This window comes from Mus musculus, chromosome 4 (assembly GCF_000001635.26).
Source record: "Mus musculus strain C57BL/6J chromosome 4, GRCm38.p6 C57BL/6J".
Lineage (NCBI taxonomy): Eukaryota > Metazoa > Chordata > Mammalia > Rodentia > Muridae > Mus > Mus musculus.
This window is the reverse complement of record NC_000070.6, coordinates 36,714,405-36,739,849: the sequence shown is the minus strand read 5'-3', so window position 1 is coordinate 36,739,849 and position 25,445 is coordinate 36,714,405. Positions and strand designations below refer to the sequence as shown.

The following is a 25,445-nucleotide window of genomic DNA, read 5'->3' as shown; positions in this document are numbered from 1 at the left end:
TACTACATATGTGCAGGGAAGCCTAGGTCCAGCTCGTGAATGTTCTTCGGTTGGTGGCTCATATGATAAGGATTAAAATACTCTTTGTAAATACTTTTGAGGTATTAGGCTTCTCTCTGTCTCTAGACTATCAGTGTGCTTTGTTTTTCAGGAAAAAATAAGTACCCAGAATGATAGTTTTAGCCAGTCTAAACCAAGGCTTACTAATAGAGTACTTCACTGGATAAAACACACTTGATCCCAGGGACTGGTAGATTATTTCATTCTATATTTATTTTGTATGAAGACATTATAGGTTTTATAAGACCTCAACAGCCTCCTTATGCAGAAAGTATACAATAAAAAGGTGAAAATGGGTTTTTTTACAACCAATATCGTGGAGTACTGACCAGAAGTTTTCAAACTGGTAGCCCAATTTTCCACTAAAATTCGAGGTAATTCAAAAGTAACCTTGGGAATTCATTCTTATTTCTGGATTTTTTTTTTTTTTATTCTCTTTGAAGTAATCATCTGAGTCACTTCCTGAGGTTCCAAGGTCAGTGGAAATTTTACCTTTAATGGAGTTGAATGTAATACTTGGAGGACATTACCTTTCCATTAGCCCAGATGGAGAAGACTTGCCTTGTTTTTCTTTACTACTCCTGGAGATGTGTTTTCCTTTCTTTTGTGTGAATGACAGTGCTCGCTGAGAAATCAAGATCAACCATCAGTTTTATGCCTTCTACATTGATGTGACTTTTTTTTTCCTTCAGTCCTTCCCTGGAAAGAAAAGAAGTCTAATAAGTGAGTCATGCAGCTTTCACAATCTCTACTCATAGTAGGTTGATGACATCCGTATATTTATTTATTTATTTTTTTTTTTTTTATAAGATTCCTCTGTGTGTGTGTCTCTGTAACCCTCTCTTTCACTTTCTCACTCTTTTCTTTTCTTTTTTTTTTTTTTTTTCCATTTTTTATTAGGTATTTAGCTCATTTACATTTCCAATGCTATACCAAAAGTCCCCCTTACCCACCCACCCCCACTCCCCTACCCACCCACTCCCCCCCTTTGGCCCTGGCGTTCCCCTGTACCGGGGCACACAAAGTCTGCGTGTCCAATGGGCCTCTCTTTCCAGTGATGGCCGACTAGGCCATCTTTTGATACATATGCAGCTAGAGTCAAGAGCTCAGGGGTACTGGTTAGTTCATAATGTTGTTCCACCTATAGGGTTGAAGATCCCTTTAGCTCCTTGGGTACTTTCTCTAGCTCCTCCATTGGGAGCCCTGTGATCCATCCATTAGCTGACTGTGAGCATCCACTTCTGTGTTTGCTAGGCCCCGGCATAGTCTCACAAGAAACAGCTACATCTGGGTCCTTTCAGTAAAATCTTGCTAGTGTATGCAATGGTGTCAGCATTTGGACATCCGTATATTTATAACTGGAGAAACTAAAGACAGATCTCTTGTGACTCGTTAAGTTGCTAAGCCATCTACAACATAGCAAGACATGAAATGCCCCCAAAAGTGATAGTGCCCAAATACATTGGAAAACAATTATAACTCTCAATCTGTTGGCCTTTGTCTGCCTAGTGATAGAAATATACCACACTCTTATTTCCATTATATTATGTTAACATTTATACTAATGATTGCTTTCTCCCCGTGGCAGTTGATGCAGCATCTCATGGTGCTCTGAGAGCTAGTCCTCAGGGAATAGACTTTCAGGTCCCTTGTCAAAGTGAATATTATTTTAGCTATAGGGACTCACCCTTAAGTTCTACGATGCTAAAAAAGCAATGGTGATATCCCACATTGTTTTGGAAGTGCTTAGACAGTGACCTGCCTGTGAGATATCCCCAATGATACACTAGTGCCTCTTATAACTTGGGAGAAGCCAACAGCTGTTTAATTGGATATAAGACCTGCCTGCTCAGAGGGATGTGATTGTACCAGATTCCACAAACTTCAAAAACTAACCATAGCTGATCAGGTCATAGACCCTAGAGAATCACATGCTACTGTCATTTCTTAAATTAATATGGTTTCTAACTTTCCTCCATCCTCATCCCTTTCTCCTCTGAAAGGATGGAGAGCCCCCACCCGCTTTATCACCCAACACTGGCATATCAAGTGTCTGTGGTGCTAAGAGCATCCTTTCCCACTGAGGTCACACAAGATAGCCCAGCAAAACCAAATATCACATAGATAGGCACCAGCTTTTGGGACAGCTCCATGAAGACTGAGGGGCACATCTGCTACATATGTGCTAGAAGCCTAGGTCCAGCCTGTGTATGCTCTTTGATGGTTCACTCTATTGTTTTTAAATTTAATTCCAGATGTAAAAGGATTTTTTAAATTAAATCTGCTTTGGCTTTCCATTTTCTTTAGTCACTTAGAAACTAGTTCTGGGTAAGAAGATTGTAATGTTCAGTTTCTAGTCTCCAGCATTTATGTCCCCTTTCAGGAGTACTTCAGTTAATTTCTTTGGACTCTATTATATGTAATTTTCCTAAGCTAATAAAAATAGTTATTTGGTAACTGTGTTAGACATAGAAACTAGGCTAAGCCCTTAACTTTGTGAAATTGGAACACCAAATTCTGAAAGCAAACTCTAAGCAAGGCAGCTGGGAACAGAGCCTCACTTCGAGTGGACAGGATACCCTGTACTAGGACATTTCCATTATAAAGTAGTTAGTACTTAAGACAGTCTTCTCCTACAGACTGCAGACCATGAAATCTTGGATACAGATTCAGACTTTTTTCTTCCTTTCAAGGATGGATAGAAGCTTGAAGAATGATTCCAATAACAAGCATGAGGTATATGCAGAGCAATCTGTATGTCTTGGATCTCCCATTTCTTAAGATCAGTGAATGACATATTATAGAAAACCAATAAGTAGGATCAATTAAAACTACAAAACCTTGCATTCTATTTTTCTTACTTTTGAAATAAGCTCATTTATGGCTGGTTTTAAGATTTTCTTCTCTTTCTTTCTTTCTTTCTTTCTTTCTTTCTTTCTTTCCTTCCTTCCTTCCTTCCTTCCTTCCTTCCTTCCTTCCTTCCTTCCTTCCTTCCTTCCTTCCCTCCTCCTCCTCCTCCTCCTCTTCCTCCTTCTTCTTCTTCTTCTCTCTCTCTCTCTCTCTCTCTCTCTCTCTCTCTCTCTCTCTCTCTGCTTCACATTGAAAAAAGTTATTCAGGAATGCAATATGAAATACTTGAAAACAAGTAAAAATGAACACATGCTCAAGATTTTTAAAAAATTATATTTATCTGTGTATTCATGTACATATGTGTGTATTTGTGCATAGCTGAGTATGCACAAGTTCTATTGCACACATGTGGAAATTAGAAGACAATTTGTGGCCGTCAGTTTTCTCCTTCCACCATGTGGATTCCAGGGATTAAACTCAGGTACTGTTACCTACTGAGCCATTTCATTAGCCTCGCTCTGAAATTTTAACCCCATCTGCCATTTATATAATTTAAGTCACCAGGTTACGTAATCATCAACGCATCCCATATACATTTTCTTGCCACAGTGACTGTGAAGGCTTATATATAATACATACATACACACACACATACATACATACATACATACATACATACATACATACATACATGGGAGCTCTCTCAAATGCAAATTTTGTCTCCAACCTTTATCTGTCTTGGAGAATAAAATTCTCCTGTCTAAGTTGGAAAATTAATCTGTAGGTCTAGAGAACATGAACAATGCTGTTGACCCTCTAGCTCTGAGTTGCAGTCATGGGCAAGCCACAGAACTTACCTTCCTAAGCTGCTTCCTCTCTGTTCCTTCTAATTCTTGTTTTTTATGGTCCGGTAATTTTATTTGACATCTTAACTTCACAGGCTAAGAGTATTCCTTAGTAAATATAGAGGGAACACCTTTATATTTTCAAGTTCTATTTCAAGAGGCCTGCCTGAAGGACATTACTGAACAATTGACTCTGTCTAGGCTTTATTAAAAATACAGAAAGGCAATATCATTCTTTAATCAGATGACTTAAGCCAGCAGTCTTGGTGACTGAACTGTAGACAAACAGTGAATAAGACTTGTCATACAAATTTGCTTTGGGGCTTTTCAACTCTTGTGTCAAACTAATACCCTGTTTAAAAATTTCCCCCTGAAATCCAAAAAAGAAAGATAGGCCTCCATATTATTCTGACAAATAAGTGTGTTTGTTTCTATTTTCTAACATTTTTTGTAGACCATACTTAATCAAAAGAACATAATCATCACTTCCATTTTGCACAAAACTTTCATAAAGTTTAAATATATTTTAAGATAAAAATTAATAAAATGTGTCCGGAAGTATTTAAGAAAATACTAACTGGGTTTTGTTTCTTAACCCAGCTAACTAAATTAAGTGGAAAAATTATGTATTTTTTCCAGAATTATCTCCCTTTAAGTGGTTTTCATAAATTGGGGCGGGGGCAGGTAAAAATGTGGTAGGAACAATAAAACAATTTCATTTACAGAGCTTATGTTACCACAAAAATCATTATCAAAACATGCATTCTGATTGGAGGGAGGATTGAGAATGCCTGTGCCCTTTCGTTGCAGTGCCCTTCAAGAGTTTGTACTCTATGGACATTTTTTTTACAGTAAAGTCCCATTAGCCGATTCCTTGGATGGTAACAAAAAAGCTAGTGTTCTCAATGTTATCCATTGTTTTTTGTGGTACTACTGGTTTTTTTTTTCTTCTTTTTTTCCATTTTTTATTAAGTATTTAGCTCATTTACATTTCCAATGTTATACCAAAAGTCCCCCATACCCACCCACCCCCACTCCCCTACCCACCCACTCCCCCTTTTTGGCCCTGGCGTTCCCCTGTACTGGGGCATACAAAGTTTGCGTGTCCAATGGGCCTCTCTTTCCAGTGATGGCCGATTAGGCCATCTTTTGATACATATGCAGCTAGAGTCAAGAGCTCCGGGGTACTGGTTAGTTCATAATGTTGTTCCACCTATAGGGTTGCAGATCCCTTTAGCTCCTTGGGTTCTTTCTCTAGCTCCTCCATTGGGAGCCCTGTGATCCATCCATTAGCTGACTGTGATCATCCACTTCTGTGTTTGCTAGGCCCCGGCATAGTCTCACAAGAGATAGCTACATCTGGGTCCTTTCAATAAAATCTTGCTAGGGTATGCAATGGTGTCAGCGTTTGGATGCTGATTATGGGGTGGATCCCTGGATATGGCAGTCTCTACATGGTCCATCCTTTCATCTCAGCTCCAAACTTTGTCTCTGTAACTCCTTCCATGGGTGTTTTGTTCCCAATTCTAAGGAGGGGCATAGTGTCCACACTTCAGTCTTCATTCTTCTTGAGTTTCATGTGTTTAGCAAATTGTACCTTATATCTTGGGAATCCTAGGTTTGGGGCTAATATCCACTTATCAGTGAGTACATATTGTGTGAGTTCCTTTGTGAATGTGTTACCTCACTCAGGATGATGCTCTCCAGGTCCATCCATTTGGCTAGGAATTTCATAAATTCATTCTTTTTAATAGCTGAGTAGTACTCCATTGTGTAGATGTACCACATTTTCTGTATCCATTCCTCTGTTGAGGGGCATCTGGGTTCTTTCCAGCTTCTGGCTATTATAAATAAGGCTGCTATGAACATAGTGGAGCATGTGTCCTTCTTACCAGTTGGGGCATCTTCTGGATAAATGCCCAGGAGAGGTATTGCTGGATCCTCCGGTAGTACTATGTCCAATTTTCTGAGGAACCGCCAGACTGATTTCCAGAGTGGTTGTACAAGCCTGCAATCCCACCAACAATGGAGGAGTGTTCCTCTTTCTCCACATCCACGCAGCATCTGCTGTCACCTGAATTTTTGATCTTAGCCATTCTGACTGGTGTGAGGTTGAATCTCAGGGTTGTTTTGATTTGCATTTCCCTGATGATTAAGGATGTTGAACATTTTTTTTCAGGTGCTTCTCTGCCATTTTTTTGACCAAAGTGTCCACATAACTTTTTATATATAAATGTATTATTCACTGCCCATTTATATAAGGCAAAGACCTTTATTTTTTAAACATTTTATCTTGAATATTGGCATTTTTAAATAAAATAAGAGAGCAACTTATGATTAGGATCATGAACGTTTCTAGTAGTCTTAATTATTTTTGTACACAAATGGTAATTTGGTTCTAATAAAGGTGATTTATTTGTTTTATTTATTTTTTTATTTGTTTTTTTCGGGTTTTGTGAGACAGAGTTTCTCTGTGTAGCTCTGGCTGTCCTGGAACTCACTCTGTAGATCAGGTTGGCCTTGAACTCAGAAATCTGCCTTCCTCTGCCTCCCAAATGCTGGATTTAAAGGCATGTGCTACCACTGCCCAGCTTAATTTATTTTTGATGATTTTTTATTACATATTTTCTTCATTTACATTTCCTCTCTGAAAAGTCCCCTATCCTGTCCCCTCTTCCCCTGCTCCCCAACCCACCCACTCTCACTTTCGGGTCTTGGCGTTCCCCTATCCTGGGGCATATAATCTCAGGACCAAGGGTCTCTCATCCCATTGATGGCCGACTAGCCCATCCTCTGCTACATATGCAGCTAGAGACATGAGTTCTGGGGGTACTCTTTAGTTCATATTGTTGTTGCTCCTATATGGTTGCAGACCGTTTCAGCTCCTTGGGTGCATTCTCTAACTCCTTCATTGGGGACCCTTTGTTCCATCCAATAGATTACTGTGAGCACCCACTTCTGTATTTGCCAGGCACTGGCATAGCCTCACAGGAGTCAGCTATATCAGGGTCCTGTCAGCAAAAGCTTGGCATATGCAATAGTGTCTGGTTTGGTGGTTGTTTATGGGATAGAACCCAGGGTGGGGCAGTCTCTGGATGGTCCTTTCTTCAGTCTTAGCTCTGAACTTTGTCTCTGTACCTCCTTCCATGGATATTTTGTTCCCAGTTCTAAGAAGGAACAAAGTATCCACAAGTTGGTCTTCCTTCCTCTTGAGTTTCGTGTGTTTTACAAATTGTATCTTGGGTATTCTAAGTTTCTGGGCTAATATGCATTTATTACTGAGTGCATATCATGTGTGTTCTTTTGTGATTGGGTTACCTCAGGATGATATCCTCCAGATCCATCCATTTTCCTAAGAATTTCATAAATTCATTGTTTTTAATAGCTGAGTAGTACACCATTGTGTAAATGTGCCACATTTTCTCAACAGAGGAATGGGTACAGAACATTTATTTTTTAAAACATTGTACATTCTTTATTATAAATGTAAGTGACAGCTGAACGTCCTGCAATTGCACTGGAAATATTTTATTTTTCTCTAGGTGCTTTCCACCTCTATACCTATAAAAAGATCAAAGAGGAGTCCACTTATTGTGCAGTTTATTAAATGGAACATAGAAATATTTTTGAGCCACAAACTTCCATCAAAAATATGAGATATACTTTTGTAGACCTTAGAGTATTATAAACTTAATTACACAAGCCTTCTTCTCTTGGTCCAGTTAATTTCTTTGTTTTGTTTATATGGGAAAATGTGATAATGATCGCTCTTAATAAGGTCTGGTGAAAATTATGAGACATTCCACTTGTGAAGAAGGAAGTAGAGCTCCTGGAAGCTGGTGTCATGCACATACAATGTGCTGTCATTTATAGTGGGGATTCATCCTTTTCTTTCATCAGTGTCTTGATCCACAGTCTGATACCCTAATCAACAGCCAGCTACATCTTGCTCTGTCAATGGCTAAAGAAACAAAAATTTGATTCAAATGTATTGTATATGTATTCAGACTAACATGTCACCAGTGTCAAAGAGAGTTCTGTTAATCCATGTGATTTCAAATAATGGTACATAAAATCTTTAGATGAGAAATATCTATGTATTGTAAATTTCTCTTGTGTAATTGAAAACAGCATTTTTTGTTCTCTTGTTTCCTATCAAAAATTTCTTAAAACCTTCGTTCTTGGAGCTCATTTTCCACTTTAGAGACCCTAATCAACAGCAGTGCTAAATTGATTATTTAGAGGCAAGACTATTTTGATACAGGCAAAGTTTAGGGAAACGGGCCTACTGTGTAGTAAATTTAGCTTATCATGTCAGGAAACTGACGTTAAAACAAAAACACTTTTAGACAGTTTCCACAATATTTTCAGCCTGTGTTTAATAAGTTGTGCATCCATTTATCTCTTGAACTAAATTTATGTAGGGGGGAGTCTTTTCCCCAATGAGCTCTATCCCCCCCCTTAAATCATGTCACATATCCTAATGAGTTTGGAAAATAGACCCAAAAGTGGCATCACGTGTTATGGTAGGGAAGGCAAGCCCCTTAGAGAAAGTCAGAGGTCCTGTTAAGTCTTGCACAGAGCCAGCTTTGATCCTGCTGATTTACAGAACAAAACAGACTTCTATAGCTGTTAGCCTATTAGCACTCCCTGGGGAGAGAGATTGATCTGGAATAAGAGCACAGTATAGGAAAGCAATGTACAGAGAACAAGGTATCTCTTGAGGTTTGAGGGATGATTTTCACGCTGCCATCGATTCTCCGACCAGGCTGATGGCTGGGGTGTGGATAAATTCAGCAGAGAGCTTCCCATGCTGTTGTTTATAGCTCCAACTTCCAGACATTTCATTACAGAAAGCCAGTTTTCTTTCTCTTGCCTACATTTAGCACTGAGATGATAAATAGCCCCTTGGGTTTAGAGGAGATTCTAGGATTATAAATTGTGGTTTAAGCATGTATCTTATCTTTTCTTGAGCCCAAAGGAAACAATACAGATGGTTTCTTTGATCCACTTATTCCTTTTTAATAAACATGCAAAGTATAATCAGGGTATCTTTTATGGATTTTGTTACAGGCATTCGCTGGCTATAAGATTCTCAACCAAATATATCACAGACATATAAATTGCTAATCATAGCTGTGGTTGAGCTTGTCCTCAGGCCCATATTCATCTGCTGAGAGCAGGGAACATAGGGCTGTGTGCCAGGAAGGGAATGAGATGAAGGGGAGACACACAGGGACACCTGGAGAGGCTTTAATTCATTCTTGCCACAGACAACACTCAGGCGGCAGACAGTATGTTTGTTAGCTTTCATAGCCTTCTAGAAAAATAATAATTGTCAGATTATCTGAGAGCTAAGAGTAGAGCTTTAGAGTTGTACTACTAGCAGTGTCTGAATGCCTCCAAGCCAAAGATCTTTTTGCTATATTTTCTGATATTTCTGTTTGCGATTCCTTAAAGACAGAATGGTGCTTCATCTGTCTCAATGAGCCTGAAGACTGGTAATGATTGACAGAGAATACTAAATGAAGGTGTTTTTAAGGTGGTAATGAGTGCATCAATTCATTTCAATTATTCAACTTTTTCTAAAATTAGGGTCGGTCTTGATAATTCAACAACCATTAGTTTACATGAAAATATCTTCAGAATACCGAATACAGAAGTGATGATCTTGGAACCTATTTAGAAGGCATAGCCACATAAATATTTTTGGTAACTCTTTTCCTATTTATAAATGAAACATATGCAAATAGTACAAAATAGAATACAATAAAACTATTTTAAGAGATAATTATGTATTTTTAAAATCTATACCACTCAAACTAGCACAACAAAGGATTTGTGATGTTTCTGTCTGTCCCTTTCTGCCCTTTCTAATCACCCCAGCATTACTCCTTATTACACTCCCTTTTCAAACACATATATACATACACACCCATCTGCATGTACAGTCAATGTGATATAGACATCTAACTGATAAAGTTACCATAGTCTATCTTAGCCAGTATTTACAGCATTTAAGACAGTCCTAAGTTTTTCTCATTTGTAACTAAAAGCATATTTTCTTTGAATCAAGTTGGTACATAGTAAATTTGTTCACTAAATAAAAATCATATGTATGTACTGTGAGAAAATGCCTATTACTTTGGAGTCTGAGATCTACAAAAGCCTAATATATTCATGCATAAAATCATAATATCATCATTACAGTTTTAAAATGCAATTGTTACAAACAGGACTTAACTAGAACACTATCCTTGGAGGAATATTTCTTTGCAATCATTGAGTGGTACACTATATTTACCCACACAGTTAATGTCCTCAGATAACTGCAGCTTTTACAGCTTGTGTATATTGAAGTCTGAGCTCTTAACATACAAAACCTCCTTTATATTTCACTATGTCCAGCTGGCATTTATTCTTTGTCCATGTCTTAAAAATTGCTGTATGGCAAGAGCTCCTGGAATGGAGTCACAGTAATTTTGTTGATATTCACAATTAGAAATAGATGGCTAGAGGAGACTAACCTTGAATCTGGAAATCGCTGTAGGGGTAAGGGTGCAGTTAAGGGCAGGAGAGAAAAAGCAAGAGTGAGGGGAGAACATGAATGTGAAACATTGGGATGTTTAATTCCTTGACTTTTCTGCCATTCTTGCCTTCCGTTCAGGCATATGTCTGTTTTATCTTTATTTTTCTCATTTTGCTTATTTATTTTACACTCTGCCATTACTCCCTCCTGTTCCCATCTCATCACAATATTGTGCCTTTCTAATGTGCTCATATCTTACCACATCGTGGTTTTCAAGTCAGTTCATGTCTTTGCAGCTCCTTTATCTACACTATTCTTCGGAAAAGACAAGAAACACCATAATTTACTCAAAAGAAATTTATTTCTCAATATTTCATAGTGAGGCTACTTTGTTGTTGTTGTTCTCTTTGATCTCCACCTCACTATCATTAATGATTTTCATAGTTGTAAAAGTTAAAGGAACCTGGATGATATGGTGAGAAGTCAAGGATTGATGAGTTGAGTGTATGAATAGGTAAAGGAGTAGGCAGTGTGAAGAAGGGTTAGCAGTGTGAAGAAGGGTTGGCAGTCTGAAGAAGGGTTGGCAGTGTGAAGAAGGGTTGGCAGTCTGAAGAAGGATGGGGAGTGTGAAGAAGGGTTGGCACTGTTAGGAAAAATGGGCAGTGTGAAGAAGGATGAGCAATGTGAGGAAGGGATAGCCAGTATAATGGACAATTTCTCCAATATTGGACTGTAAGTAGTGAGATCCACCAACACCACCAAGGTCCACCCCTAAGGCTAGGCTAAGCATGGGCTGTCACGAGACCGTGATCCCTCCCCTGAAGTTTGATTATAATTTTACATCCATGACTGAATGCTTTGACCACTAGCACCCTCTTCAGTCATCTTCTCTTCCCTGGATATCACTATTATGACCAAATATGCTTTCTCTTATTCTCTTCATGTCCACTCCTCTCACCATCTGTCTTCCCTCTTGTCCTTTCCATGTATCCTCTCAGTACTTTATTTTTCACAAAGATTAGAGCACAAACACTATGTTAAGGCCTTCATTCTACTGAAAGGAGGTCAGATGCTAGACTGTAGAGAGCCATCTATCGTGCTGTTTTAAACAAGGTTGTAAGTATTCTTCACTCAGGGGGACTATACCAATGCTGTTTTAAAGGGTTTTCGTTTTTTACCTAGCAATTCATGATGTACTTCTACTACTGATGCCAGATAAGGCAATCCCTCTGTTACATATGTAGTAGGAGCCAAGGCTGGCCCATGAATACTCTTTGGTTGGTGGTTTAGTCCCTGGGAGCTCTGAGGTATCAGTTTAGTTGATACTGTTGTTCTTCCTATAGAATTGCAATGCCTTTCATCGCCATCAGTCTTCCCCTAATTCTTCATTGGGATTCCTGACCTCACTCCAGTGTTTGACTATGAATATCTGCATCTGTCTTAGTCAGGTACTCTCAGACGGCAGCCATATCTGGCTCCTGTCTGCAAGCACATCTTGGTATAAGCAATATTGTTGAGGTTTGGTGTCTGCACATGGGGAGGATCCCAAGGTAGAGTGATCTCTGGATGGCCTTTCCTAAAGACTCTACTCTATCTTTTGTCCCTGCATTTCCTTTTGACAAGAACAATTCTGGGTTAAAATTTTTGAGGTGGTTGGATGGCCCCATGCTCAACTGAGAGCCATGTTCATCTACTGGAGGGAGTTTCTTTAGGTTCTATTTTCCCACTGTTGGACATTTCTGCTAATGTCATCATTCCCATTGGGTCCCGGGAACCTCTTGCATCCCTGGCATCAGGTACTTTCTAATAGGGGACTTTCTATTGTTCTCCACCCCACACTGCTACATATTTCTATTCTTTCTCTTGACCCTCTGGGCTTATCTCCTATCTCCATTCATCCCTGATCCTGACCCCCTTCATTTTCCCTCCCCTTCACCTCTCCTACCCAGGTTCCTCCCTCCCTCTGCTTCCAGTAATTATTTTGTTCCCCCTTCTAAGTTGGATTGATGCATTAACACTTTAGCTTTCCTTCTTGTTAAACTCCATTTTTTATTGTGATTTTGGGGCACTTACTCCTCAAGGGTTCATAATTTGTAATCTTGATACTCAGAGAGAGTTGGGGTTGAGTTGGTGGGACCAGAAAAGATGGGGTCTATGAAGAGAAGTTTGGTGAGTTAACTTGGGTAGGAAACAAAGTAACTCTAGTGGAATTTTTGTTAGTTCACAGCTGTTCCCACCTACCTGGATCAAGATGAGATCTCAAGCTGCTCTATGTGTTCTCGTCTTTGCTATTTAATCATCTAAGAGATCTCATAATAAGCCTGATGCTTGGGCTGTGCCTGAAAATCTCCAGAGCTAAATCAGTTAAATCATCCTCTCTTATCCTAGGTGTAACTTGAGCACAGAGTGTTTGTGATGCTACATGAACTAGACAAATCCAGCTATTCTGGTTGCATGGCATCAGAACTAATTACTAAGTGGATAGTATGTGTATAGATTTAGATTTTTGAATTGGACAAATAGAAATAGGATCATATGACCTAACATTTATAAGTTATGTCATTATGAGAAACCTTAGTAAGTCCTTTGAGTTTTGTATTAACTAAATGTACACGATAATAGTATCTTGGTCATTAAGATATAAAAATTATCAAACACGTACATTATGTATAGCACATGACTGCTTAGTATTGTTCGTTTGCATAGAGTAGTAGTCCTAGAAATAATACTCATAGAATGCATGTTCTACTAAGTATTAAAATACTTCAGTTACATTTATATTCCTATATTTATCTATTTTATGACGATCTGAGTTTCTTCATGAAATCTGATGTTTAAAAAAATCCAAATGTAAAAAAGAAATATTTCTAATCCTGAAAACTGAAACAACAGTTTTTATATGAACTCAAATTTTGTATACTCCAGACTGGGTATTGAGAAAGCCTTTTGTGTGGTCTTTATTACTGCCACCTGGACCTGCAATGCCTCACCTGAAAGGGACAGATGACAAGCAAACAAGAATCATAAAGTTTAGGAGAATCTAGGGGATACTGAATTGAAAGGATGAATGTATCCATAAAATCAACTTTTAATGCTTATTGCAAGCACTAGATTTTTGTCCTGGTTCTCCTCCAAAGCAAAGTTTCCTACTTCTGCCAAATTTCATATGTGTAGGCTTGCACTTTGCAGTTTGGCTTTGGATTGTCCTGGGGGCAGGCATCTAACTCCCATAATTTTCCTTTGTTCTTTTTTTGTCTTTGCAAGTGAAAATTTCCCTCAGGCTCATTGACCTAAAATGAAGTGGTCTTATGTAAATAGTTCAGGGACCATTCCCCATACATAGTGAAAACTATGCTTATTATATTGAGACTATGTTATGGGTGTTCTCTGTGCTCCTCAACCAACAAGCTCCAGAATTCTCCATCCAAACACCTGGATTATAGAGCACACCGAGCTATTTTAGGAACAGTTCCCTGTTCTTTCACTTTCTGTTGCTCTATTCCACAGCTCTTTTCTTTGAAATCATGTAACCCCAGAGTCAGTTTTAGACTTGCAAGCCAGCAAATAAGGCAGGACACAAACTGCCCTCGTAAGAGAACACCTGATAAAAAGTAGCCATGTTTCTGTTCTCAAACACATTAGTTAAAAAATGTTTATTGTTAGGATGTAAGAATCTCTCCTATATACATACAGAGAGAGAGAAGATTGAAGAGGCACACAGACAGAGGAAGAGAAGAGAACACAAAAATATGGGAAGTTATTTATGCAATAAATAATACGTCACAGGATTGAGTTTACAGCCTGGTATACAGGCATTATCAAAGTTTCTTAGGGAGAAAACAGAGGATACTTTTACATATCAGAATAGCAGCACTGTAACTACAACAAAAGATCTATTGTTTTATTAGATAACATGGTTTGATTTTAAATTTTGGAAAGTTACCCAAATTAGAAGTCACCTGGTCATCATTTCTTCCTGCTCTGCATTGCAGCAGTGATTGCTTAAATTCCCATGCTGAGAGCTCAGGGTCCCCTGGATCTTCCTGAGCAGAACACAGCCTCCTAGAGCTTGTGCTATTTCCCCAAGTACTCGGAGCTAGGCTGGCTTTTGTTCTAGGCTGGCTTTTGTTTCCATAACAGTCTATAATTCCTATTTCTACATGATACATTCACATAAAATTGTTGGATGTTTGTCAATCACCACATTCACTTCATTCTACAGGAACAGAGGTAATGGCACACTGGAGTTTGTATGACATGATAGGTTCATTGTTGATGCTTTTCAAATTATTTACTAAGAGTGGATATAACCGGGCGTGGTGGCACATGCCTTTAATCCCAGCACTCAGGAGGCAGAGGCAGGCAGATTACTGAGTTCAAGGCCAGCCTGGTCTACAGAGTGAGTTCCAGGACAGCCAGGGCTATACAGAGAAACCCTGTCTCAAAAAACTAAAAAAAAAGAAAAAAATGGATATAATATGAAATATTCTCTTGTATTTAATAATAAATGTGTAAATATTAAGAGATGACTGTGATTTTTGTATTTAAATGCAAAATTGAGCTTTACTATATCTTCATTTAAAAATATGACTCTGGTGCTATAGAGAAAGCTCTGCAGTCAAGAGTACTTAATGTTCTTACAGTTGGAGAAGGGACTGAAGGAACTCAGGGAGTTTGCAGCCCCATGGAAGGATCAACAATGTCCACAAGCCAGACCTTCCAGAGCTCCCAGGGACTGGACCACCAACTAAAGAATACACATGGAGGGATGCATGGGCTGACCTCCTATGTGGCAGAGGAAGGCCTTGTTGGACATCAGTGAGAGAAGAGGCCCTTGTGCCTGAGGGTGTTCAATGCCCCAGTATATGGGAATGCCAGTGTGGGAATATAGGAGTGGGTATGTGAGTGGGGGAACACCCTCATAGAGGCAGGGGCATGGGAGATGGGATAGGGGATTCCCAAAGAGGAGACATGTAAAGGGAAAATGTTTGAAATGTAAATAAAGAAACTCTCCAATTTAAAAAGAAAGGGACCTTGATTTGAAACCCAGCACTTACAAGGTTTGAGCCCACCTGATATTCCATTTCCAAGGGTTTCAAATATTTTCTTAAATTCACAGACAGAAGGCATACATGTAGTACATACAAACACATGCAGGCAAACCCTCATTGGAATAAAATAAAATAAACTTAAAAACAGCCCCAATACAAAACATGGCAAGGAGAAACATTCCTAGTTCATATTGTGAAATGTTAATGCCTTACACATATCACTTATAAGAAATTATATTCTGTTAGAGAGAATTGCGTTAAAATTTCCATGAGACCAGTTTGAGTGTTAAGGAGCAAAACAAAAGTTAAGCCAATGATATTTATATTTTTGGAGGCAAGCATAAAAACCAGGGCCAGCTTCCATTACAACATGCCAAGCCATATTTCCAGCTGCAGTTCAATAAGCTTATTTTTTCCCTTCCTTTGCAGGGCATCTCTTGCTCCCTTCAATAACAATCAGTGCTTTTAGGTCTTGGTAGCAAAGAAGAGCAAACATATACACATGTATCCAAAATCCACCAAAAAGAGCAACAATAGTCATGGTATGTGTGGTGACATGAAAACCATGTCAAAACAAAGGTGATCTCTTGTTCTCATTTCCAGTCTGATGTTGCTTCTTTTGCCTCCTCTAGCCCTCTCTGGCTTTGTGCTCCCCCAAACCACTTTCTCCTCCTGTCTTTCTGCCTCTGTCTGTCTCATTTGCTTTTCTGACTTATAATACCCTCTATGATCTTCCTTGATTTTTCTTTCCTTCTCTCCATAATTTTGATTATTTTTCTCATAATCTCTATTTGTTTCAGACTGTTACTTGTGCCTTTTATGCATTTCCCTGTCTCCATATTTCTGTAAATTTTTCTCTTCTTGTCTATCCTATGCCAAATATCTCTGCTGTCTCTGCTCCTGACATGGTGACTCAGGAGTCCTCACAACCAAAGAGTAGGGATGCCAATATACAAATGAGAGGAAGTTGTAGGTCACTGATGAACATGATGCTTCCTTTAGCCTAGCTCTAGTTATTTTAACCTTAGTCTAAACCTATTATAACTTACTATTGTGACATTGCAGAGGGTGTGAAGGAATACCTGAGACTTCATCTTTCTGTTTTTAAACTCTTGGAAGCGTGTTAAGCACTTTTTTGCTGCATTAGATCACCACTGGAGATTTGCTCTCAAATTTCTTGTCCTTGAACCATGGAGATTCTCATAGTTCTTTAAATGTCTGTTAGGTGAAAATATTTTCAAAATGAATTGATGCCATTTATGTTTGAACTCTATTGACTAGTTCTCTCACAGCATAGGAGCCAAAGAAAAATTTGTTGAAGCTGTAGCACAATTCAAGTTGGTAGTTACAAAGTAGCAAGTCACGGTATTATTCACCATTATTTATTTGAAGTGAATAAACAAACCATGCAGTTGCCTTAGCAATGTCCTCGATAAAGTAAAGATTACTTTACATCTTGTCCTTGGTAGAAATCTTAATATTCTTTGTGATGAAATGTGAAGTGTGCATGAAGCACTCTGGCTATAAACTGAAGGAGAATGTTGTCATAGGCAAAGGGAGCTTGTGTAATTGAGTTGCAAACTTAAGAAAACCCTTTTTCATTGTTAAGTCTTAGTATAAAAGTGAGAATGATATTCATGTAAAAGTTATAGAAATTGCAATTTTGGAGATACAGAACCAAGGACAGTAACTATGGTGTCATAATTGCTAGTTATCTGGGTTAATATTTATGTAAATATCAGAACCTTGAAAGGCTTTTAATTCTATTACAACGTTGACATTAATTTTGAAAGGACACCCTCTTCTGATTATATTTAGTGATGGTATCAGCAAGGATGATTTTAATAGTCCATACTTCATATTCTTGAGGATGCCCATCATATCATATGGCTGTGTTGCCCACATGGGCAATGCTTGATGACTAAGTTTATATTTGCATAGAATCCAATAACATGACAGAAGCAATTTAACAAAACAGTCCAAGAAATTGTTCATTCCTGTTTACTATTTTAAAAGGCAATTTACCATTTATAAACCACTAATCATAGAAGGTCACTATACAATCAGTGAAAGATATAATAACTTAAAAACATACCCAGAGACTGCCCCACCTGGGGGCTCCATCCCATATACAGAAACCAAACCCAGACACTATTATAGATGCCAAGAGCTTTTGTGACAGGAGCTTGATATAGCTGTCTCCTGAGAGGCTCTGCCAGAGCCTGACTAATACGGTGGCTGATGCTTGCAGACAACCATTGGACTGAGCACGGGAACCCCAATGAAGGAGCAAGAGAATGGACTGAAGGAGCTGAAGGGGTTTGCAACCCATAGGAAGAACAACAATATAAACCAACCAGACTCCCCAGCACTCCCAGGGCCAAACCATCAAACAAGGAGTACACATGAAGGGACCCATGTCTCTCTCTCTGTGTGTCTTTCTGTGTCTCTGTCTATAACTCTCTCTCTCTCTCTCTCTCTCTCTCTCTCTCTCTCTCTCTCTCTCTCTGAGTAAGTGTGTGTGTGTGTGTGTGTGTGTGTGTGTGTGTGTGTGTGTGTGCTTCCCTTCGTTTGATTTTCTGGTCTGGGTTAATATTGTGTTTTCTTGGCTGTGATTAACTGTTTTACTTTGGAGTATTTCTTCTAATTCCATCTGTAGACCTGGATCTATGAATAGATTTTGAATAAATTTGTTTTAATTTTTTAAAGGAAAATCCTTTATACTACTTCTAATATGATTGAAGGTTTTTCTGGGTATAGTTTCTGGGCTGGAATCTGTGGTCTTTTAGAGTCTGGAGAACATCTGTGCATCCCCTCTAGCTTTTAGAGTCTCCAATGAAAAGTCAAATGCTATTCTTTTTTTTCTTTTTTTAAAAATTACATATTTTCCTCAATTACATTTCCAATGATATCCCAAAAGTCCCCCCCCTCCCTCCCCTACTCCCCTACCCACCCATTACCATTTTTTGGCCCTGGCATTCCCCTGTATTGGGGCATATAAAGTTTGCCTGTCCAATGGGCCTCTCTTTCCAGTGATGGCCGACTAGGCCATCTTTTGATACATATGCAGCTAGAGTCAAGAGCTCCAGGGTACTAGTTAGTTCATAATGTTGCACCTACAGGGTTGCAGATCTCTTTAGCTCCTTGGATACTTTCTCTAGCTCCTCCATTGGGGGCCCTGTGATCCATCTAATAGTTGACTGTGAGCATCCACTTCTGTGTTTGCTAGTAGTTCTCCCTTCATATGATACTTGGTCTTTTTCCATTGCAGCTCTCAATATTCTTTCTTTGTTCTGTATGTATAATGTTTTGATTATTATTTACTGAAGGGAATTTGTTTTCTGGTCTAGTCTACTTGGTGTTCTATATGCTTTTTATATCTTAATAGATAACTCCTTCTTTTGGTTAGGAAAACTTTCTTCTATTATTTTGTATAAAATAGGTTCTATGCCTTTGGCCTGCATGTCTTCTTATATTCCTATTATTTTTCGGTTTGATCTTTAAATATGTCACATGTTTCTTGGATATTTGGTGTCAGCATTTTATTAGAGTTAATATTTTCTTTGACTGAGGTATTGATTTTTGGTATTTTATTTTCATTTTTTTTCCATTACAAATTCTTTATTAGAAACCATCCAATTATTTTAAGGAGAAAAGTATCAATTGACTTAGACTTTTTGATTGATTTGGGAAACAAGCCAATATGGAGACTTGGGCAAATAGATGGGAAGAGGGAGGAGGACATGAGATGATTCCTTCATCTCTTGTGTTTTGTTGGTGAAGCAATGACTTTGAGGTTCCTATTTGAGTGTCTTCATTTTTCATTTCTAAATTTCCCCTAATTTATGTTTTCTTTATTGATTCTATTTCTTTGGTTGGGACTTGGACAGTTTTATTTATTTTCTTCTCCTTTTTGTTTAGGCATTTTGTTTCAAGGAGTCTAACAGAGATAACCACTCAGACACAGTTTAAAGCCCATTGAAAAATCTTTCTTTATTCCAGCAAGCTAGGACTCTACCCAGGTATTTCAGACCCAAGTGTTGTGATAAATATCTAGGGGATGCATGTCTAAAGATAAAACCACATCCTGCTATTGTATTCATCAGCTTCAGCAAGAGGCTTTCCAGAAGCGAAACAGACAATGAAAAGTGCAGAGGCATCATGACCTAAGGTTCATAAACAGAACTGCATAATTTTCCATAGGACTCTCTGTCAATGAAATCAAATTCTTGTTCAACCTAAAATGGTCACAGCAGGAATACAAAATGGAGGAATCTCTGCTCTGTTTTGCCCTGTCTCAATATTGTCCTGTCTGTTATTGGTTGTGTTTTTATAGTGGGGTCTAGGAATCTGGGTTTGGGCTGCATATACTTCTAGGCACAGATATCTGTTTTTGTCTTTGTTGGGTGGGTGCTTTGTTCCTTGGTTTCTGTTTCCTCTCTTGTTCTTAGGAGAGTATAGTGGCTCTTTGTTGCCTGGTAGGACATTCTTATGGGATACTGCTATTAATGGTCATTGGGGCTTCCAGGTAATATATATCTCTAGATACTGGAAGCTGACACTTAGGAATTGGAATGAGCTATGAGAGGAACATCAGAAGCAAGAAAAGCTAGGCCTTGCACCAGAATCTGCTGAGTCTCCTGGGAACTGGGAAAGAGAGTGACAAAAGGCCACACAGGTGTTCTGCTACACAGCTGGGGATGAGACTAGGGATATGAAGGAGAGGAAGGAGTGGGAAAATTTGAAGTTTGCCTACCTGTTCTGTTAGCCTACTAACCTCTTTGTCAAGCTTTGCTGGGAGATTCTGGAAGAAAATCTTTGGAAAGGAAGATTTGTGTGATCTGCTAGAGATGCGGGCAGGGGGAAAGGGAGGCTGCCAAATGTGTTCTATTGCTGAGCTCTGGTTAAACCTTGGATATTGGATTTGGAGAAATGGGGGTAGAGCTGAAATCAGCAGTTTCTGAATCTGCTTCCTAGATTGAAGTTCTATATGTTTTCAATTCATCTCTTAGAAGGATACCTATAGATATCTTGAAATAATAAATGGTAGGACCTGGGAAAGTTACATATTGGTAGACCTTATCTGGCATACTTAAAACCCTGTGTGAACTCTCTAACATGGGGTGGGGGAGAAGAAAATGATGAAATATTTAAATTATATATTTCTCCAGCAGTAACCATAAAATATAATTTGATGGCTCTAATACATTATGTTATAAATTTTATGATATTACTGGTATTTAGAACATATTGTTTCAAACTAAATTTAGTGTAAATGTTTTGATGTGAAAATTATTTTATATTCTATATTTCCAAATGCTTACTAAAGAATATGTATTGATTTATGAAAACACATATTATGAAATTATTTGTGAGAAATTGCAAGCAATAATGTCAATGGAGATCAATACATTAGTTTGGCTCATGAAATACAGTCTGGAAATATATACATAAATTTTATTCAGAATTTAAACAAAAGCAACCAAATGGAAACTATTGATCAATGTTATTTTTCCCATGTTCCCAAGATTTTTGTTTCATTTTTATTTAGGAAAACTGATGATGATGGTTTCAAGATGTAGAATCCTTATACATGAAGTATCCCAAATGAAGTTGAGGAATCTGGATTGAAAGTGCTTCATATTGTGGTAAGAAGAAAGAGTCCTAAAGTATTGGCCCTTAAAAATACCATGTCAAGTACATACTTTGTGTGTTCTTTGTTTGTAATATGTGTGATTGCTGTACCATTTTGAGTTGATACTCAAGTAAAATGATGACTGTAACTAAAGGTATAAGTTCAAGATTTCTAAATCCTGTTTATTATTTTGCAAGTTTCCTTAGGTGGACTGTAGCATATTGGAGAGCTCACAAAATGATACATTTCAATTCTGTGTCTTATTTATGTTAGTTACTGTTATCACAAGATAAGTTTTATCATAGCCATAGCACAGATGTGAAAACAAGAATTTGAGAAAACTGAAATCTTGTTTACAATCTTGCTGACAATTGATGGCAGGACTGAATTTACTTCCTATTGATGTGTTTTCTTTAGCCCTGTGATAATGAAGAAAGGCAAAAATGTATACAATAACCCAATATTTTAATCAATGACTTAGAAAAGAACCATATTTGGCGCCTCTCAGTAAAAACATAACATATAACATAATTATGATATTCATTTATGTATCATTACTCTTGAAGACATTTTTCTGCAAGTCATCAGTTGTGTAGATATGTGCATCAGAACATTTAGATGAAATGAAAATTGGAGAAAAATATTTGCCTTAGTCATCTTTGCTATATATGTGAATATATATGAATATGAATAGATTAGTAGGCGTTCTCTATACAAATAATAATTCATGACCAATGATAAGGTTTAATGGAACTACTTATAACCTAACCTTTATGAGTAACTGGCATATAACCTTGAGAACTAAAAGTGTTGGAATTTCCCTTACTAATATACATGTTATGAGGTATTGAAAGGACACCACTGAACTAAGAGATAGTCTATGCACAGCATCTGCCTTTCTGCCACGTGCACTACAAATACTCAATATATTGAAATCACATCAATGTCATCATGATGTAAACATTAAAGTACAGTCGGTATTTTCTTATAGTGGGAAGGAAGTTAGGACATCACTAAAGCTGATTTCATTGTATCCATTCTGAGATAACTCATAAAACTGTTTATGCACTATTGGTACTGTATTACATTTCAATTCAAGAGGATTGAATTTTTATAGAAGTTCCTAAATAAAGATTACCAGATTCTGATATTATGGTTAGTTTTTGCTTTAAATTAAATAGTAGTGGTTCTATAGCAACAGAATTTGCTATGTGAAGGGCTGCATGTAATAAATTGTGTTTGTTTCCTGTCCTTTTAACTCTAGGTAGCAATAAAGTTGCTAACCTTATTTGAGCAACAGGGCCAGACTCTTAATTCAATGAGGTCCATGAGACTCACATTGCGTGTAATGCAAGGTATCCTGGACTGTAAAACACACCTGCTTCTTGAATCATTGCTAATGATCTAAAAGGGCAGCTGCCCTTCAAGATCTACTCATACAATTGATAACAGATAACTCAGCTAAATATCTGATAAGGAACTTATTGGAATGTTTTCACAGTAGTGATGAATGTTTGGCATCACATAGTAAGTTGTGGGAGGGAAGTTAAGGGGAGCCTCATCCTTATAGAAAAACAATTAGGTAAGGAAATAATCATTTCAAAAATGTATTACCAGGCAAGCATAATATATATTTACCTTAGATTTGCTTGTAGCATTTGTGTGTTGTATATGTATCTGTAGGCCAAGAATTCTCAGGCTTTAAAGAATTTAGCTTCTGGGAAGCTTGCATTCTATTCCCAGGATGGAAGGCTGCTCCTGGGGATCTGGTTCAGCAGAGTATCCCAGTTAAAGCAGTCTACATTTCAACAAGGCCATTCAAACTCAAACACTCCTGGTGTACTCTTCTAAATGGGACGGGGGAGTTTTCTGCCTTCAAGTTTTAGGTTTTATGATCTATTATAGGAGTTTTACTGTTAGAGATCAAGCTGAAAACACTTGATTGAGTAAGCATTAGGACACATATCTACGAAATAAATCCATTTTAATAATAATTCTCTGTACCTATTTCATAGGTGAGTAACTGCATTTTATCTATGTGTGTATAAAACTTTGACAAAGCATATTTAAAACTGCAGACCAAATTCATAGTAGTAGCAGTTGTGATTTAACTAATGTTAATTGAAATTCTTCTAGTGAGCAGTTGCTTTCACACATGTAATAATGTGCCAAATCTTCCACCAGCTACCTCCATTCCATAGGTTAATAAAATTTATCAGTAGAAGATATTGGCTCCAGTTTTGAAGTTAAAACATGATGGGGTTAGGCCCGAATCTTGGCACCAAAAGAGTGTGCATCTGCTCTAGCTGCTTGTTAATCCTAGGATAATTCAGTTTTATAGCCATGAAGAGTTTTGTTTCATAGCAGCCAGCATAATGACATATGGGAATAATTGTCCTATATTTGTTTTGTTTAAGCTCCTGCACACTGAATTCATGATCACCTGCTAAGGTTGCCTTTAAAAGGCAAAGGCTTGAGTGGAGAGGGCCTACTCGTTTCTGTGTAACAAACTCCAGTAAGAATTTTATACTATGTATAAGGTCTAGGTATCTGCACATTTTCCTAACCATTGAGTTTGTTTATTTTAATCAATTTTGTTGCATTTTTAAACATCATTTATCAGAAAAATTAATTTTCAGAGATTAAACTAATCTGGTATTTATTCAAGTACTGTTCTTCTAAAACCAAAATTGATTAATTATTTCTCTGTGTCTGTCTACCCTGTCCTCTTTCTGTTTCTCCACAGATACACACACACACACACACCATAGATGACCTTATTTGACCAATCCATCTTTTTTCTGAGTACTGTGTGTGAGTTTCTTACTTCTTTCCATTCTCTCTCCACAAGTTTATCTTTCTAACTTTTTGTTTCACCATACTTCAGTAACTCTTCTTTCTCTTAGAAGAAAATACAGGTCTTTCATTCTTGCCCACATTTCCAGGCTTTGCCATCCTGGGAGATACAAACTTTCATAGAACTAGAGAAAAGAATGAATCAATGGGAATGTATAAATCCCAAAGGCATAGTCTAAAGAGAAAAACAAAACAAAACAAAACAAAAAAAAAAAAAAAAACAGGGATTAGGATAGGATGTAGGGAGGATTCCATACTTCTCTGAAGTGGCAAATTTATAGCAATTCTATCTGTGTTTACATTTCAGCCACTTCAGGTTTCTTCTTAAGTACTTACCTTCATGTAAGATGGCAGATAAAAATATCTCCATGTAGCAGGTTTTAAGTGAAATATATGTAAAACATAAATGAGTTATATGTTGTACCAATATGAATAATTCATTTTCCATGTCATGTTTAAAACTTGTATATATGCAACATAGTTTTAAAATGATTTAAAAGGAAATGTATTAAATGGTCTTCATAAAGGTATGATTCTCTCTCTAGATAGTGGCTGAAAGAAATCACAGGAACACACAGAAATTTTGTTATAGCAAGGTTTCTCTTACTCCTCAGATCAGACATTTTCGGTATGATTTGGACAGTAATTTTTTAATTATAATATAATTTTGTATTAGTGCTAATGCTTGAAGATGAGATCATCTATATTTTCAGTATGATTATTCTATTGCTAACTTTACTGTTAATCTTACTGAAAAAAACTGATAAGTGATATATAAGCCATTAACTTTGTCTTTATAAAAGAACAACAAGGTAAATTTATTATCATAGTGATTAAATAAATGGTTGAGGTGAGTTTTTGTTTTAAAATAGCAACAGAATAACATGACTAATAGATTTTTGTTGAGAACAAATGACTATTATTGGTTCCACCAATAAGCATTTTTCTAGTTATAAAGAGAACTAATCATGCAATGTAAAATGATATAATTGTATATAATCAATATTAAAACCTATATACACATGTGACTGCATACTGAGTCAACCTATGCTCCCCAGGGTTAAGGAATGCAGGAAATATAGCTTGCTTTTCTCATTTGAAAAATGACAATGAAATATTGATTACCATATACTAAATATGGGTACCTAAGGGCTACCAAATAGCCTACCATCCTAGAAATAAAAGCCTAGTCATGTCTCTCAGCCTTTCTTGGATTTCTGCCAGTTATCTTTTCTTTCAGATTTTCTGTAGCTATTGACTTCTCAGACTTTCCAAAATCCTTTAGTCTGTGTATAACTCATATTGAACTCCATTAGTGTATCAGCTTATGTTTGTTCAGCTGGATTCTTTTTTTGGGGGGTGGGGTGGGGATGTAGGGTATGGAGTAAATGAGCCACAGTGATTTCTTCCTTTTAAGCTACATTAGTCAACATTTTTCATTCTCAGGGATATTTAGAACAAAGAAATGAATAAATAAAATTATTATTATCACTTTCTAGACACCTGTCAAAATCTTGACATGTTCTGTCCCAGTAATTGGCATTATATATTCAAAGTGAATTTTGCAAACAGCAGGGATGCATGTTGTCTGAGACCTGCCTTTTAAATAGGCAATCTGC

The 25,445-nt window shown here is 37.4% G+C and overlaps 1 protein-coding gene across 14 annotated transcripts in view; it reads left to right on the top strand.

The window, feature by feature from the left end:
• Lingo2 (leucine rich repeat and Ig domain containing 2) overlaps nt 1-25,445 on the top strand; it is a 1,254,967-nt gene that overhangs the window by 211,895 nt on the left and 1,017,627 nt on the right. For 12 of the 14 annotated variants that reach the window (XR_001784140.2, XM_030253527.1, XM_011250022.3 and 9 more), the window contains one exon: nt 20,887-20,983. The exons of 1 other annotated variant lie outside the window; for it this stretch is intronic. The gene's annotated coding sequence lies outside the window, so the exon portion shown is untranslated. Of the gene's footprint in view, nt 1-750; nt 784-20,886; nt 20,984-25,445 lie in introns of those variants that run through there. One more of the 14 variants, XM_017320195.2, reaches the window with a different exon arrangement.